Here is a 15,515-nt window from a genome sequence, read left to right on the forward strand (position 1 = left end):
TGTAATCCGCCCAGGGAGATAGGAATGTTCTTTGATTTAATAGTGGTTTATGAGTGAAATAAACCTGCAGGTTATAACTCACGTTTTGTTTTCAGTTTTTGTGACCAGATGGATAACTGAATGGTAATACAAAATATTTCCAAATGTGCTTTCTCAAGACTATCATTTCTAAAAATGATTTTCTGACCATGGAAATGGGAAGGCATGTTAATTAAAAAAAACTATCATATTCTAGGTCTTATTCTCGGAGCTCATGCACCAATTCACATCTCATTATTTAAACTGTACTGATTTGATAGGTGATTAGGTAAAGAATTAGTTAGAACAGGTCTCTATTAAAAGAGATACTGTGAATAAAAAATTGAGAAAATCGTGGTGACAAAGATGTCTCATATCAGATAACATCTTTCAATAAAGCAATAATATTGAACATTAGAGAATGGAGGGAGTGTAAAGTGGTGCTTGAAACAATTGGGTTAATAGTTATTCTCATTAAACGAGTGGCAATTAGCATAATACCAATACATTTGTTTCCAGTTTCCCAGGTCACTTCAGGCCGGACACTTCCCGTTACTGAGAGGGTACTCATCCGTCTGGCTCCCAGCCCTCTGGCCAAACCATTCAGAATCAGCTGTTTACCAGGAATTTGGGGATATAATAGTGGCAATGGACTGAAGTGTTCAAAAATTCAACTCATTTTCATCGTTTCTGGCAGTCAGTGATTTTCAACAAATTTTCCACCACGTCATCTGTAGCAGTTACACAGCTGATTGCAACAAAAATAGTGCAAGAACATAAGAGAAAATCAAACACTCTCAGCATTTTTTTTTAAAAAATGCTACTAAATGTTAGCTCGTAAAGGTGGCTGTAAGGACAATTGAAGAGGAAAGTTTTCAGGCGGGACTCAAAAAGGGAAAAGAAAGAGGGCAAGGCGGAGGGATTGAAGTAGAGTGTTTTGAGTTTCGGGGCGTAGTGGCTGAAAGCGTGACCCCCAATGGTGGGGCGGAGGGTGCAAAGGACGAGCAGGAGGCTGGGGCCATTTTGAACCAGAGAAATAACGTTCTGTGGCAGAGTAGAATGACTTCAGGTAAAGTAATATGGTATAGGAGTTCAATGGAAATATACAATTTGACAGTTAATATCAGGATTGGTTTTAAACCTTTTACTTATTTATTAGGAGCGTCTGAAACAGATTTATTTAACAGCATTCACAGACTGCTGTGAAGCACTTGTTATACTTTTGCATTTAATATATGTTTATTGTGGCTGCTTTAAATCCCCTCTCACTTGCTATACGATCAGAAGGCTAGGATGGGTTTTTCCAATGGCGACTTTTCTTAGCTTAATATAGGAAACAAAGTCAATTTAAAATTTGTTTGAAAATGATCTATTAGAGCAATATCTCTTTGGTCGGAAAACAAAATAAATTTTCTTGATTGAATATTTCTTGATAAATGCCAAAAATTAAGAAATATTCCATCAGGAAAAACCTGGAAGCACACTACTGATCAGACACCAAATTACCTAGTCTTGTGTGAATGTTTGGGAAGAGGGGAGGGCTGTTTGCTAGCCCAAGAATTGGTGTAGTTTGGCTGGCACTGTACTAGAATTTCTTACTCTTTTTACTAATCAAATACTATCCCGCAGTAAATACGGAAGAAAGCATTAAACAAACATGATGTTCGGCTCAATCGCCAAATTAGTTGAGTTCAGACCACCACAAGTCAGGCTAAAGCTATACAGTGCAGGCAACACCAAGAATACTGCGTAAGGAAAATGCAAAGGCCAGCAATTAGAAGTGCACCCAGTAATAGCAGCATGAGTTATGAGACGCAACGAGCCAAAACTACATTACTACAAAAAGATGTGCCCAAGAGGATCTTATGTAGGTGTACAAAATACTTAAAACAGAAAGGAAATCAAAACAGCAGCAGAGGGATGACCAACGTTGCATTACCCAACTGAAACCAGTTTGTTGTTAATTATAAGGGGAGATCGACAAATACATGTCCTGTGATGACATTCATTGTTTTAACCAATAAAATGCAGCAGGAGCACCACGTGAAGGCGATCGCCATATGAAAGAAGAAACGGTTCGTGGTACTGTGTACGCGCAGTAGCGTGCACTCACTATGAGTAGCTGCAATCTCCAACTGCATTTAGGTTATACTGACCCCTGGTGACAAGAAGTGGATACTAGAATGAAATAAAAGTAGTAACCCGGGTACCAAAGAAATAAAAATAAGCTTCAAACATTCATTTTTTTTCCGACTAATAGTATCTTTGAATTCCATTTTTTCCTCACTAGTAATGCTTGTAGGTATTTGACAGTAGAAGCGACATCAGACTTCGAGCTAACCCGCCCACCATTGGCCGGAGAGCCTTCAGCCACTCTGTTCCCAACCTCTGGAATTCCATCCACCAATCACTCCGCCTCGCCCCCTCCTTAGCCTCCTGCAAGTCCTGCCTCAAAACCCTCCTCTTCGACCATGCCATCGGTCAACCCCCTTCCCCTCCCCCTCCCTGACCCCAGCTGGGGTCTGAAATGCTGTACTCTGTCCAGCACCTTGGGACATCCTCCCGACGTGAAAGGCGCTATACAAATGTAATCTTGCTGCTGTTGTAGAGCTAGTAAAGTAGGGAGCAATGAAACCCATCAGTTCACTCAAGAGAAGCATTAAATTGATAGCTTTAGAATGCAGCACCTGGAGTACTGCCTCCAGCAAAATGACAAGTTAGGAATTAGTCCATTTGTTATTGATTATACCTAGCAAAGTAGAAAGATGTGGTGTATTATCCTTCCTGCACTAACATACTGTATTCCACAGAGGATGGCCTTTTTAAAAAAAAAAGGCAAGTCCAGCTTCATTAAGACAATAAAAGGCCAAGGAGGCTTTGTGGAGTCCTGTAGCTCAGCGGTTAGAGCACTCACTTTGCAAGCGAGAGACCTGAGTTCAATTCCAGGCAGAGGGCGAAACCTTGGGCAAGTTTCCTTACTCCACACAGAGCCTAATAATAATCCCTCCAAAAACCAAAAACAATAATAAATTGGTCATTTTCAATCTACGACTGTTTGTGGGACATTGCTGTGCGCAATTGGCTGCCGCGTTCGCCCACAAATATACAGTCAATTCACTTTACAGTGTTCTGTGAAGCGCTTTGGGACGTCCTCCCGACGTGAAAAGCGCTATATCAAATGCAAGGATTATTATTATTATTATTATTGTACCTTCCACAAACCATGCAAAACCCTATCAAGATTGTGATAATCCTCTCTAAATATAATTTAAAACATAATACATGCTAACAAGGAGTGATCGACAAAGGTAATGTAGTATGGTTTGAAGGTTTTCAATGAATAGACAAGAAGGTTCACAAATGCGCCTGAAAATCTGTGATTGAATGACTGACAAGTCTAGTTGGGAACTTCCCACCCATTCTGATGAGCTTAAGATATTTAATGATTTGGGTAGGGCACTGGAGTGAGTTTGACCTCTTCCAGGTCACTTCCAATTTTCTTGATGTTACACTATTTATAAATGGCTTAGAGAGTACAACAACAACAACAAGATTCCATTTATTGAGCGCCTTTCACATCGGGAGGACGTCCCAAGGCGCTCGGGGGGGGGATTGGGGGGATTGGGAGGATTGGGGCGAGCATTGGGGGGAAATGGTCAGGGTGAGGGAAGGGAAGGGAGGGAGCGAGGAGGGGGTAGAGAGTCGAGAGGGGAGCTGAAGGCACAGTCAAAGAGAAAGGTCTTGAGACCGGCCTTGAAGGAGGAAAGGGAGGAAGCGGCGAAGGCACTGGGGGATAGAGTTCCAGAGCCTCAGGGCTGAGAGGCTGAAGGCCCGGCCACCGATAGTAGGGCGGTTGGGGCAGGGGATGTGGAGCAGACCGGAGCCAGAGGAACGGAGGGTACGGGCGGGTAGGTAGGGGGATAGTAGGTCGGAGAGGTAGGAGGGAGCGAGGCCGTGAATGGCCTTGTAGGTGAGGATGAGGATCTTGAATTCGAGTACTACTTGCAAAGTGTGTATATCATATTTACAAGATTGTGAATTCAATACAATATATCTCTTTATAATGATTTTTTTTCTTACTGCAATACGTTTGGCAAAAAGATTCTTACAGTAATTATGCTCTTGCATCAAACTCCTTTTTAATCGTGTATAACAATGGGTACATCGTTATGCAAGAAGGAACAAATGCAACACAATCTTTCGGCCACAACAAATTATAATGCTGTGCTTACAAAAAAATGAGCCTACATGGGTGTTCAATCTACCAATTTGTTGAACCTCCTCCGCCCGATGCAAGGATAGCAGTTATGGAATCTGTTGGGATTTTTCATGAAAGACGAAATTGCCCACAGATGTGGATAGAGCATAAATCACAAATGCTCTGGATGTTGATTGCAGCATTTAACTTCTAAAAAGAGTGCTGCAGTAGAACGCACTGTTCATTTAGGAACATAGGCCATTGAGCCATTCTATAAGTCCATGGCTTATCTGCACCTCAACTCCAATTACCTGCCCTTGCCCCATATCCTTTGATACTCTTACCTAATAGAAATCTATCCACCCCAGTCTTGAAAATTTGAATGGATCCAGCATCTACATCCTTTTGGGGGAAGAGTGTTCCAAATTTCCTTGCTCTGGATTCTCCCACCAGAGGAAATAATTTCTCTGTAGCTACCCTTTTTTAAAAAAACAAGATTACATTTGTACAGCGCCTTTCACGTTGGGAGGACGTCCCAAGGTGCAACTTAAATTGACATTGTTTCTTAAATTACAAATATCGTAGTCAACTATGATATGTATACTATACATGAACTTCCATTTGCTAACAGAACAAACACAAATAAGGCCTGGCGACTCTTAAAAACCTACAATGATCAGCAACTGCAAATGCTTTTTATATTGATCAGCTGCCAAAGACTCGATTTATGTTTGTTCAATGCAACGCATCTCTTTGATTATTTAGACAAGTCAATTTCCCGAGAGAGACCACAGATTAATGTCACATCTCTAATGTTATAGACTGAATGGCAGACTCATCTGGTGCATTTGCACTGGTAGCATATCCAATATACACACTACCATTTATCACACTATGTGACAAAAACATTTTCATGCTTTCACATCAATAATAAAAGAAAAATATTTGAGTTCTGTTATTTTGTTCTACCAATTCCTTGAAGTACTATGACGATGTCAGCATTCAGCACAAATGTTAAGCTGGAAATGATTTGCTATTGTTGACCTTTGTGAGGACATTTTCAGATTGGGTCACAGAACATGAAGAGCTCTCAACATTACAGCAAAGTAAGATGGAATCTTATCTACCGAGCACCAAAGCACAAGATAGATAATGCACACTACCTACTGAATTAGAATAGAACCCAAAAGGTTGAGCTCTTATTCAGGAAAGCAATTACTCATTTGATTCAGACACATGAAAGAGACGAGTCACAAAACTTTCATGCCAGTATTGCATGAAATGGAGCTCACCATCTGGTTTGAATTGGATACTTCTATCTTAAGCAACTCTGTGGCAAGCCACAATATAGAAGTCAAATAAGCTGCATCACATCTAACCTAACAATGCTCAATTTTAGGCATAGACGCAAAAAATCAAAATATTTTATTCTCACTTTAGTAACTGGTCACCGTGAGGGACACAAGAACCCACCAATAACCTTTTCTCTTATGAAATTAAACGAAGTATAGGTTTTGTAATTTTGCGATTTGATTTTTACTTTTAAATTTTAAGGTATTGATAAATTATTTTGGTAATGCTTTTGGCTCTACGTCTTAAAACAAATTTATCTGCTACAACTCAAAAGGGATAACATGCGTTTTTTAATCATTGTGAGCTACTTTGATCCAACTTGGGTTGTGTATTTCACATTTATCAAGAAACAAATACAGTGCTGGGGGTGTTGCAGTTCCAGAGGTGTGGTCCTTCAGATGAGACGTAAACCAAAATTGTTTCTGCCTTTACAGGTGAAAGCTAACAATCCCATGGCACTACCCTGGCCAACGATCCCCCAAATAAAATTGGTCACTCACTCCATGGCTGTGCACATTTGGCTGTAACATTTTGCCCCCAAAACGCTCAGTCAATCCACTTTACAATATATTCTGTGAAGCTCTTTGAGAATACATAATTTTTTTTTAATATGGACATATAAAGTCTATGAATCACACTGGGGAAACAAGTCACTAAGTGCGATACCGAGCAATACAGCTTAAGTCCTCAGCTGGTACTTGATCTTAGCCCATCCACGGGCAGAGATGCAACAAGTGGTTCAGATAGCCTCACGCCGGGGTGGACAGGAGTACGTCAATCAGCTCTCACAATTGCTACAACTGTCTCCCCCCTCAGCACTTAAACTCTCTAAACAAGTCTATCCACTGACTTAAACAGTTCCCATTGCTCTTCTCGCACATTCCAGAAGTTACAAAATCAGACAATCTCCAATCTTCCTGTTAATCTGCAGAATCTGTCGGTAGAACATACAACCTTGATTTTTAATTAAGTTCCTTAATTCCCCCCGAAAATCTTTTCCTGAATTAAGTAAACTTTACAGCCTTGATCAGAAGGATGTGTGTGTGTGTGTGTGGGGGGGGGGGGATCACTACTGACTCATTCCTGTAGTACGCCCTGCAAGGCTGAAGCCGAACTAGTGCAGCCACTCTTTGGAAAATTAGCTTTTTTACATTTCATAAGCTTTACATTTACTAAAAATGTGAGACAAAAGACAATTTATTAAAAATACAAAACATCATTTTTCTAGTTTTTGAAAAACAAATACATATTTTACATAATTTTATTTTTAGTGATCTGGGGCACCCATCTCTTTTGCGCAGTACTGATAATACAACAATTAATAAAAATAATCCTTGCATCTGATATAGTGCCGTATCACATCTTCAAGATGTCTCAAAGCACTTCACAGAAAATACTAAAGTGAATTGACTGTATATTTTGTGGGCAAAACGCGGCAGCCATTTGCGTACAGCTGAATATACCTGAACATCCACCACAAAACCCCACAATGAAGCCAAATAAAAAACTAAGCATTGTATTATTGCACTGAATATTTCTTTCATTCACCCACACTTAAGTTTTTGTGAGAAAATCAGAACTGGATAAAAGCTTCAAATTCTTAAAAAAAACATTACAACAGTAACAAGGAACAAGCTTTCAAGCAATTTCTAAGCATACACATCACAAATTGAATTCTATCACCATCAAGCAGCAGGTGAGAACACTTTCTGAAATACATAGCACAATATTGTGTTAACTTGCCACAAAAGAGCCATGCGTATATATGTGTATAGATATATATATATAGACCTCCACATTAGAATTTCTAGTTATAATGGGCCAACATCAAATCAAAGATTTGTTTAAACATCATTTTTCAGAATCTCAAATGCATTTCACATCACTTCACTTTGACATCAGAAAACATATGCTTACAAAAAATATTTTTAGGAAACACATTTTCCTTTACAGCAGGATTTTCCTTTTCCAAGTAGGTCAAGGACAAACAAGACTTTTTTTATTTTTTTTAAAAAAACACATCTATCAGATACCATGCACTAGATATCTGCTACTTTCTATTCACCATCAATTAAAAACGGTTCAGTTCAAGCAAGGTACCTGAACTCGAAGAATCTGTGACAGACTTACCAGTCGTTCTCTTGATACTCACTGCCTTAGCCATTTGTTGTCTTCGTGTTAGCTGCCGGTTGCCTCAGCAGTGTATCTGAACTAGTTCACCGCATTGATTTTCCTTACATAAATAGGCTGCCTTTACTATAATTTTAATAGATCTCCTGCTCTCCTCTGCTTGTTGATAGCTTCAACACTCGACACTAAAGACAGATGCTGCTGCTGCAATTTCAGGAAACCTGATTACGAATCTGCATTGAGCATGCTCAGTGACCAGTAAAATGACCCACAGCTACCAATACTCAGAAACTGCAACGACTGATTTCTAGCCATTTCCTGCAATAAATAGCCCAGCAGGAAGGATCCTAGAATACTGAGCTTCTAATTTAATAAAATGCTGCAGCAATGTGCACTCCTGAAGTGATAAATGGCATAGTGAACCAGAAAAAAAAACACAATTGTTCTAATTTTTCATTCTCTGGGGTTATCTTGCACCATCTGCTCATGTTAAAGTGCTGTCTATCCTGAACAGCACAACAGATATTTCAGAGCTGAACTACAAAGAGCAGCAATTGAAAAGATATTGGGGGTGGAGGGAGGAACAAAAATAGCTTTATCTTTTTTTCCAAGTGAGAAATAATGCAATCTGTTTAGCTATATTTTAATGTTAAATACGATCAGATTGTTACAATTGTTTATTACCTCTTAAGATGTAATATTCATTTAGTTAAGATGCCCCCGTTTATCAAAGAAATTTTCTCGCGGCTAAACAATTTCAATAACTATGTGCGATTACAATTTCAACTATAGTGGGGCAATAATGCAAAACAACCCCAGATAAAGGTAATGTTTTTACTTTTAACAATAAAGAATTCAAAAAGAAAGATTAAAATAATCTTGAAAACCATATGACTAAAGGAAACGATCACTGTTGACATTTAAGACACCGTTAGATTTAAGATGGCCCAACAATGGTTATCTATTATTTAGAATTGTCGAGGTACACGTCCCCAAAGAGACCTTAATAGGTTGCACTGTTGCAAATATTTATTTCACAGCCAGGGGGAGCAACCTTTCCAAAGTAAAACACCAATATCACACAAAAATATTCTCCTCCTTGGCCTAAAAAAATGGAATGATTTCAGGGAAATTCAGAATCATAGGCTATCATAAATTAGGAGATAATATTCTACTGCCACATTCTCAAAAAATATTGTTGCCAACTGAACAATTCTCCTACTTTCCCTCACCAATTAAGAAGCAATAAAGGAAATTCGAAGGGAAAGACGACATCTCTACAGGAGAGCAAATTGGTTACATTCATAGAGAATGTAGAGAGGTTTGCTTTGATGCTCCATCCTTCCAGCAAATGTAGGTCTTCTATGGAGGCACTTTTTTTTACAGCTTGAACAAGGTATTGATCAACAGTGCAAGTTTATTGACCCACAAATCTGAAATGTTTGAGCAATATTAACAATCGTGGTCTTAAACATTAAGTATTTAATATTCAGCCTTTTTTTAATAATCAGGGAGAGAACACTTTAATAATCCACACATTGCAGTAAAAATTGCTACTAAAGATGACAAAAATCCAGTTACCCCAAAATTACTATTTAGCCAAATATTTACTGGATTTAAATTAGCCATAATTCAACCTATGACTGTAAGCAGATATGTAAAACTGAATTAACCACATGTGACATGCAAGTCTATTTAATCTTATTTATGGTTCCAAGTAAACAAAAGATATAAAAACTGTCATGAATTTCAGCATATAAAATGATAAATACAGTATTAAGTTTTGCCTAACCGTGAACTCTAAAATGATGAACATACAGACAAAACAATATCACCATTGAAAACAGCAGTCCCAAAGTCAGCGGTCATCTGAGTAAATGCACTAAAACTACACTAAACCAACTAATGACCACCTAAAGAGGTTGTGGAGGTTATAATTGGCCAGAAAAAGCAATGCCATCTTCAACAGCAACATAAACTCTTGCCAGCCGGATTGCTGTGTGTGTGCATGCAGAACATCTGATGTACATCCATACAGACCACAAAGTAAAGTATTTTGGTCATCACCAGCTTGAAGAAGGCAGCAACCACAAACAGGTTGCAATCTTACAATTTATATTGTACCATCTACATAAAACAATGGGACTTGTGGATGCCAATGAGTGAGAAGAGTTCAGAAGTATCCAAAGATGTTGTCAAAGAACTTTAGAAGAATTTTCGAAAAGCAGAAAGGAAGCAAGACAAATTATTTTCAAAACCAACTAAGTGTAAAAAAAATGAGGGTTTGGGATAGGGCAAATAGGGAGACATTATTTCCATTAGAGGAGTCAGGGACATAGTTATGATAGCCACAAGAACAGAGTTATTGGGATGTGGATTACCCTGCTGATTAGGATGGTGGAAGCAGAGTCCAGTGTTCAAGAGCTTTCAAGAGGGATGTAGACAGGCATATGAACAATTGGGGCTTGAAGAGGTATGGGGATAAGATGGAGCAGTGAGACTGAATTGATCCCTTTGCTCTGACAGCAGGTGCAGACTCGATGGGTTTAATGGCCTCCTTCCACGCTGTAGATTTCTATGTTTCTAAGAGTTCCAGAAGTCAAGCGTGCTGGCTGAAGACTCAATTATTGCTCCCTCAATTTTAAAATAGCTGTACAAATGCAGTTCTTTAATTGTGGACGTTGTGTTACATAAACTGCACCAAAATGTGAATGTTAGTCAAAGCTAATTGCAAACAGCACTGAAGCACATATGCAATATAATTTCACTGTTGTAAAAGCTCTCTGGAAGGAGCCATGAAGAATTCATTCTACCAGAGGTTACAAAATAAATGAGATCGAGGGTGGGGAGGTTGATCTACAGTAATGAACTGCTTTTAATCACTGTTCTGCACTTTCTCTTTCTCTGAAAGCACGACTGCACTGTATGTTAAGATGCAATATTACAGGTGCTGGCAGGCTGCAGAACCTTGAGGCATAACAGTACAACTGTAGATAATTTGAGCGTGGAGAGGATCACAACTGAGACAATTCATTGCCTCACATACTTATATCAAAGCATTCATCTACAACAGCACTATTTGCAACTCAAACCCAACAGGAGAGCACGGTTGTTTCAAATGGGCAAATGACCTCAACACATCCAAAAACACATCCAAAAATAAAATGGCAGAGGAAAGATTTTTTTGTCCTCCTCCTGTTTTATGCAAATAAGCAGTTTAACAGATCCACAGAATTTTAAAACAAAGTGTCAGCTTTTTTAATGTTATTTTAAAGAACCAGAGTCCATTGCCATACGACAGTGAGACACATCAAACCGTTTCAAAAAACCAAGAGCCTTTTCAAAAAAAATCTACCAACAGACAATAACAGTGTGCCTCAGTGAAGCAACATACGTTTTTTTTGGAGGAGAAAAAAAAAATCAGCCAGCTTCCATCAAGGAGCTAAGTAGCATCTGCCTATCCAAACCCAACTTAGCTGCTGTTGAAAATAACCTCTCCTACTCTTGCCACCGTGAAGGACCAGAATAAGGGCAGATCACTGGAGCACCTGCTCTTATGAGGTCCGAATGGATGCCTCAAGGCTAGCCTAAAAGGAAGAAGGATGGAAAGAAAAATAGTCAATTGGAAAGATGGAAAATAGCTCTGAACTTTGCTCTCTGGGCTCTCCAGTGGAGACAGACATGAGTGGTGCAGTAAAAAATTGTAATAGTGCATAGTGTTAAACCTAATTTATATAGGCAAACACATTAATTATAAAAAAATCTATTATACCACACACACAGTTTTCATTTCAATTCTACTTATTCTTGGAAGGCAATTTAAAAAAAAATGGGAAAACATAGATCAGTGAGGCCTACAGATGAATGCAATAAATCTTAAAAGACTAACAAAAGAGAGAAAATGGCGCTCTAGCATTTCCTCCAGTCAGAATCCCTCCAATAATGAAATGAAAGTTTTGTGTGGTTACTTTATTTCACAAAGAGAATTAATTGTTAAAAAGGTATTCAAATCATTTAAAGATTCCTATCCATTTTTTTCAAAATTATTTTGGTAATGTAACATACTAAACTGAAAAGATATCTGCAGGAATCAAGTTGAAATGAAATGAAGTTAACGTGGTCTGATCTTCATGCAAAATTGTTCAAGGAATTTGAAAATGAACAACACGACAATAGAAATCACAGCATGTCACTATAATGAAAAAGATATCTCTTTTCAGAACAAACCAAGGTTTGTGAAATATATTCAGAAGAACAGCAATGCTTTAAAGGCCTCATCTAATTTATAAAGAAATTCATAACCGTTCTTACCTCAATTGCCTGCACCTTGGTGATATGAGGCATCATGTACAAATGCTGGTTTTATAGTATATGGCGGACTTCAAGCCAGAAATACATTTTCAAATATGTACTCTACCGAAATCAATGTGCTCAGCATTTGCAATTGCTATGGGCACACACAAACTATATTCACTTAAGATGAATATTGCAATACTTCAGATTTACTTTTAGAATTTAGATTTTGCTGGTTGATGTGGAGTTTTATGACTATTATATAATTGCATATGCTTCAGCGGACAGACAGTCAGAGATAATGAGATCATTCATTCACTAAGTCCTTGGCTAAGAGCTATTGCATTTGATGATAAGGTTAGAGAATGCCTTCAGAAATGGGAGAAATCAAGACTGTTATCTTGTAAAAGGAGTGGTTTCACTTCACCACTTTTTCAAAACAGTCACACAAAGCAAACTAATGCTGCAAGTGAGTATCATTTTAATTTTACGTTGATAAATGTTGACAATATTTACAGAAGTAATAGAAAACCTCAGAATTGCTCACTGATGTCCTCCAAGGCACAAATCACATTCGACATTTACACATTACAATTAGACAATTAGCAAACGCGAGCCCTTGCAGTATACCCATGCCATATTTCCTGGAATTGTATTCATGCATATGGTTTAGTGGGTAATTAGCAGTAATAATAATAATCCTTGTATTTGATATAGCGCTTTTCATGTCTTTGAGATTTCTCAAAGCGCTTCACAGAATAGACTGTAAAATGAATTGACTGTATGTTTGTGGGTGAAATGCAGCAACCAATTGGACACAGCAGTGTCCCACAAACAGTTGTGGATTGAAATGACCAATTTATAATTTTTTTTGAGCGATTATAAGTGAAATGACTCAATATAAACCTTCAATTGAAGGAAAAAAAATTACACCTAATCTACACTTTTTTAACCTCCGCTCTCAGAGGTGCTGGAACTATTTTTAATAGTGGAGGTGCTGAAATTCCACTCCCCTCATTGTAGTCCCCCCTTCCCCTAACCCCAATTGCGTCCGCCACTTGTCAGAATCTGGTCTGAAGGTAATTCATTAGCTTCTGACCAGTGGCAGAGGTAACAGTATTGGGCGGGGGGTGGTGGGGGCACAGTGCAGGGACAGGCCCAGAGGTGTGTCAGTGTGGGGAGCACACTGTACTTCAAGCCCACATGTTGCTCTACACCCTTAGTTCCCACACCTATATTTAAAGCCCATCTATTCATTCAACTGCCCTTTCAATTACTTTCTCTGCCACCTCCACACTTGCAAAGTTGAGTGCCCAGGTAGCTATCAAAAATCCACATCCTTGATGTGAAAGGCACTAGATAAATATAATTAACAATTGTATTTTTGGAGGGGAGTGGGGATTTTTTTAAATGTTTTTCTCATTTCTAAGTTGGACCAAACTATGTGATATATTAAAAAAAGACACCAAATTAAGTACTAGGGAAAGATAAGCTTCAAATTATCATAAGAATTGTATGCTGCAAAGAAAGACACAGAACAAGAGAAATGCAATAAAAATGAGGTGGCTGTACACCACAGAAATATCTGCAAATTGAAAACTACATGAGCAGTCATGTGATATGCTCTAAAAATAAATTAGATGCATACCCAATCACAAAGCATACCCGCCAGATGTTCAAGATTTTTTTAAATATCACAAATTATGCAATGTTACAGCATCAGTTTCCACATGTGCCATTTAAGTATACGTTATTCCCTCCATAAAAGCCTGCACTTCGCTCTACGTTACAGGATATAAAAAATTCTAACAGACTTTACATGTAAAAAGTCTGTAGCAAATATTTTTGTGCATATTATTCTTCTGGTCCCTTCTGTCCAAGATTAGCTAATTCACTTTAATGACAACATTTTAAAAATTGGCACGAAATAAAGCACTCAAGTGAGCAATAAAATTAAATTTTTCGGAATAAAACAAATTGGGAAGCGGAGTAAATTTTGAGCTCCTGAGGGAGATCTAAGCTGACACTATAATGCAGTGCTGCAGTGTTGGAAGTGCCATCTTTTGGATGAGACATTAGACATTAAACCAAGAAATGGTCTGTATATTCAGGTGAGCGTTAAAGAACCCTGTTCGAAAATACATTTCTCCCACCATTCTTGCCAATATTCCTACAGTTAAATTAGTCATTCATTTCCTGCCTGTTTGTGAAACATATTGTTGTGTTTGCCTACAAATAGTCATGACACTTTACAGAAAAATCTTGTGGTGTGTTTTAAGACATTTAAACTTTTGCCAACAAATGTGTTTTTGCTGAGTGCAATGGTCTGACGTACCCGGCTGAAATGAAAGAAGCCATATAAATGCAAGTTGTTGTTGCAGCTCCCTTACAAAAAAAATTAATTGTAGATTAAATTTATACTCACCTTACAATCTACAGAGTTCTACCAACAAGCATCCAAATTTCATTCCTTGTGTTTTCATGGAAAATGTTACCTTCCTATTTAACTGACAGCAAAGAAGGAATATAAAAAAGCAACAACAATAGCTGTGAGGAAGAGTTTAATTGGCTGCCGCGTTCGCCCACAAATATACAGTCAATTCACTTTACAGTGTGTTCTGTGAAGCGCTTTGGGATGTCCTCCCGACGTAAAAAGCGCTACATCAAATGCAAGGATTATTATTATTATTATTATATTCACCAAAGCAGCAAACATATAGTATATTGAAAGAGCAGGAAATAATTTAAATGGACTTGGGACTAACTTGCAAAGCATAAGTTACATTTTACTGAGCAACAGCAACACAAATGGAGTTCAATTGTAATATCTTTTCTGAGAGGGTCAGATCAATTCAATCAATGTACATGCTGTACATGCCTCCTAGTGGTGAAAAGTGTCTCCTGGCAATAAACAACAATGCTGAAGGTTCCCAAATACTGCACGATACATAGTTGATCTTTCAGGACAACATTTATTGAGATCAAAGAGGGGCCTTAGGAACAAAAAGCAAAATACCAGTTCTGATGAAGGGTCAAGAACCCGAAACGTTGGCCCACTCTCCTTTCTCCGTAGATGCTGCCTGACCTGCTGAGTGTTCCCAGCGACTTCTGTTTTTGTTAGGGACTTTAGGAATATAGGTGAGCAGAATTCCACTTCTGCAACGGACTGGCAGCTTTCACATGGCAGTGATTCAGTGTTTTATTTTGGTCATAGTATTTAATAATAATACTTGCATTTGATATAGCTCCTTACCACATCTTTTAGGGTGTCTCAAAGCTCTTCACAGAATATACTGTAAAGTGAATTGACTGTATATTTTGTAGGTGAAATCATGAGATCAGAGATTCCTGCTTCCTGGAGGAATGAAGTTCATTAACGTTTTTGGGAGCACAGGTGCTGGGGGGTATCTGGCACATGTGGAACCCAATCACCATGATTAAGAGTATCCAAACCAGACAGTTCAACAACATATGTACATCACCTACACATGGAAACTTCCATGTACGGAATGAAATGCACTCT

General features: G+C 38.3%; 1 protein-coding gene across 11 annotated transcripts in view; it reads right to left on the reverse strand.

Annotated features, from left to right (window-relative positions):
- plekha5 (pleckstrin homology domain containing, family A member 5) overlaps positions 1-15,515 on the reverse strand; it is a 130,495-nt gene that overhangs the window by 96,592 nt on the left and 18,388 nt on the right. The gene's annotated exons all lie outside the window — the stretch shown is intronic.

This window comes from Callorhinchus milii, unplaced genomic scaffold (genome assembly GCF_018977255.1).
Source record: "Callorhinchus milii isolate IMCB2004 unplaced genomic scaffold, IMCB_Cmil_1.0 Scaffold5, whole genome shotgun sequence".
NCBI lineage: Eukaryota > Metazoa > Chordata > Chondrichthyes > Chimaeriformes > Callorhinchidae > Callorhinchus > Callorhinchus milii.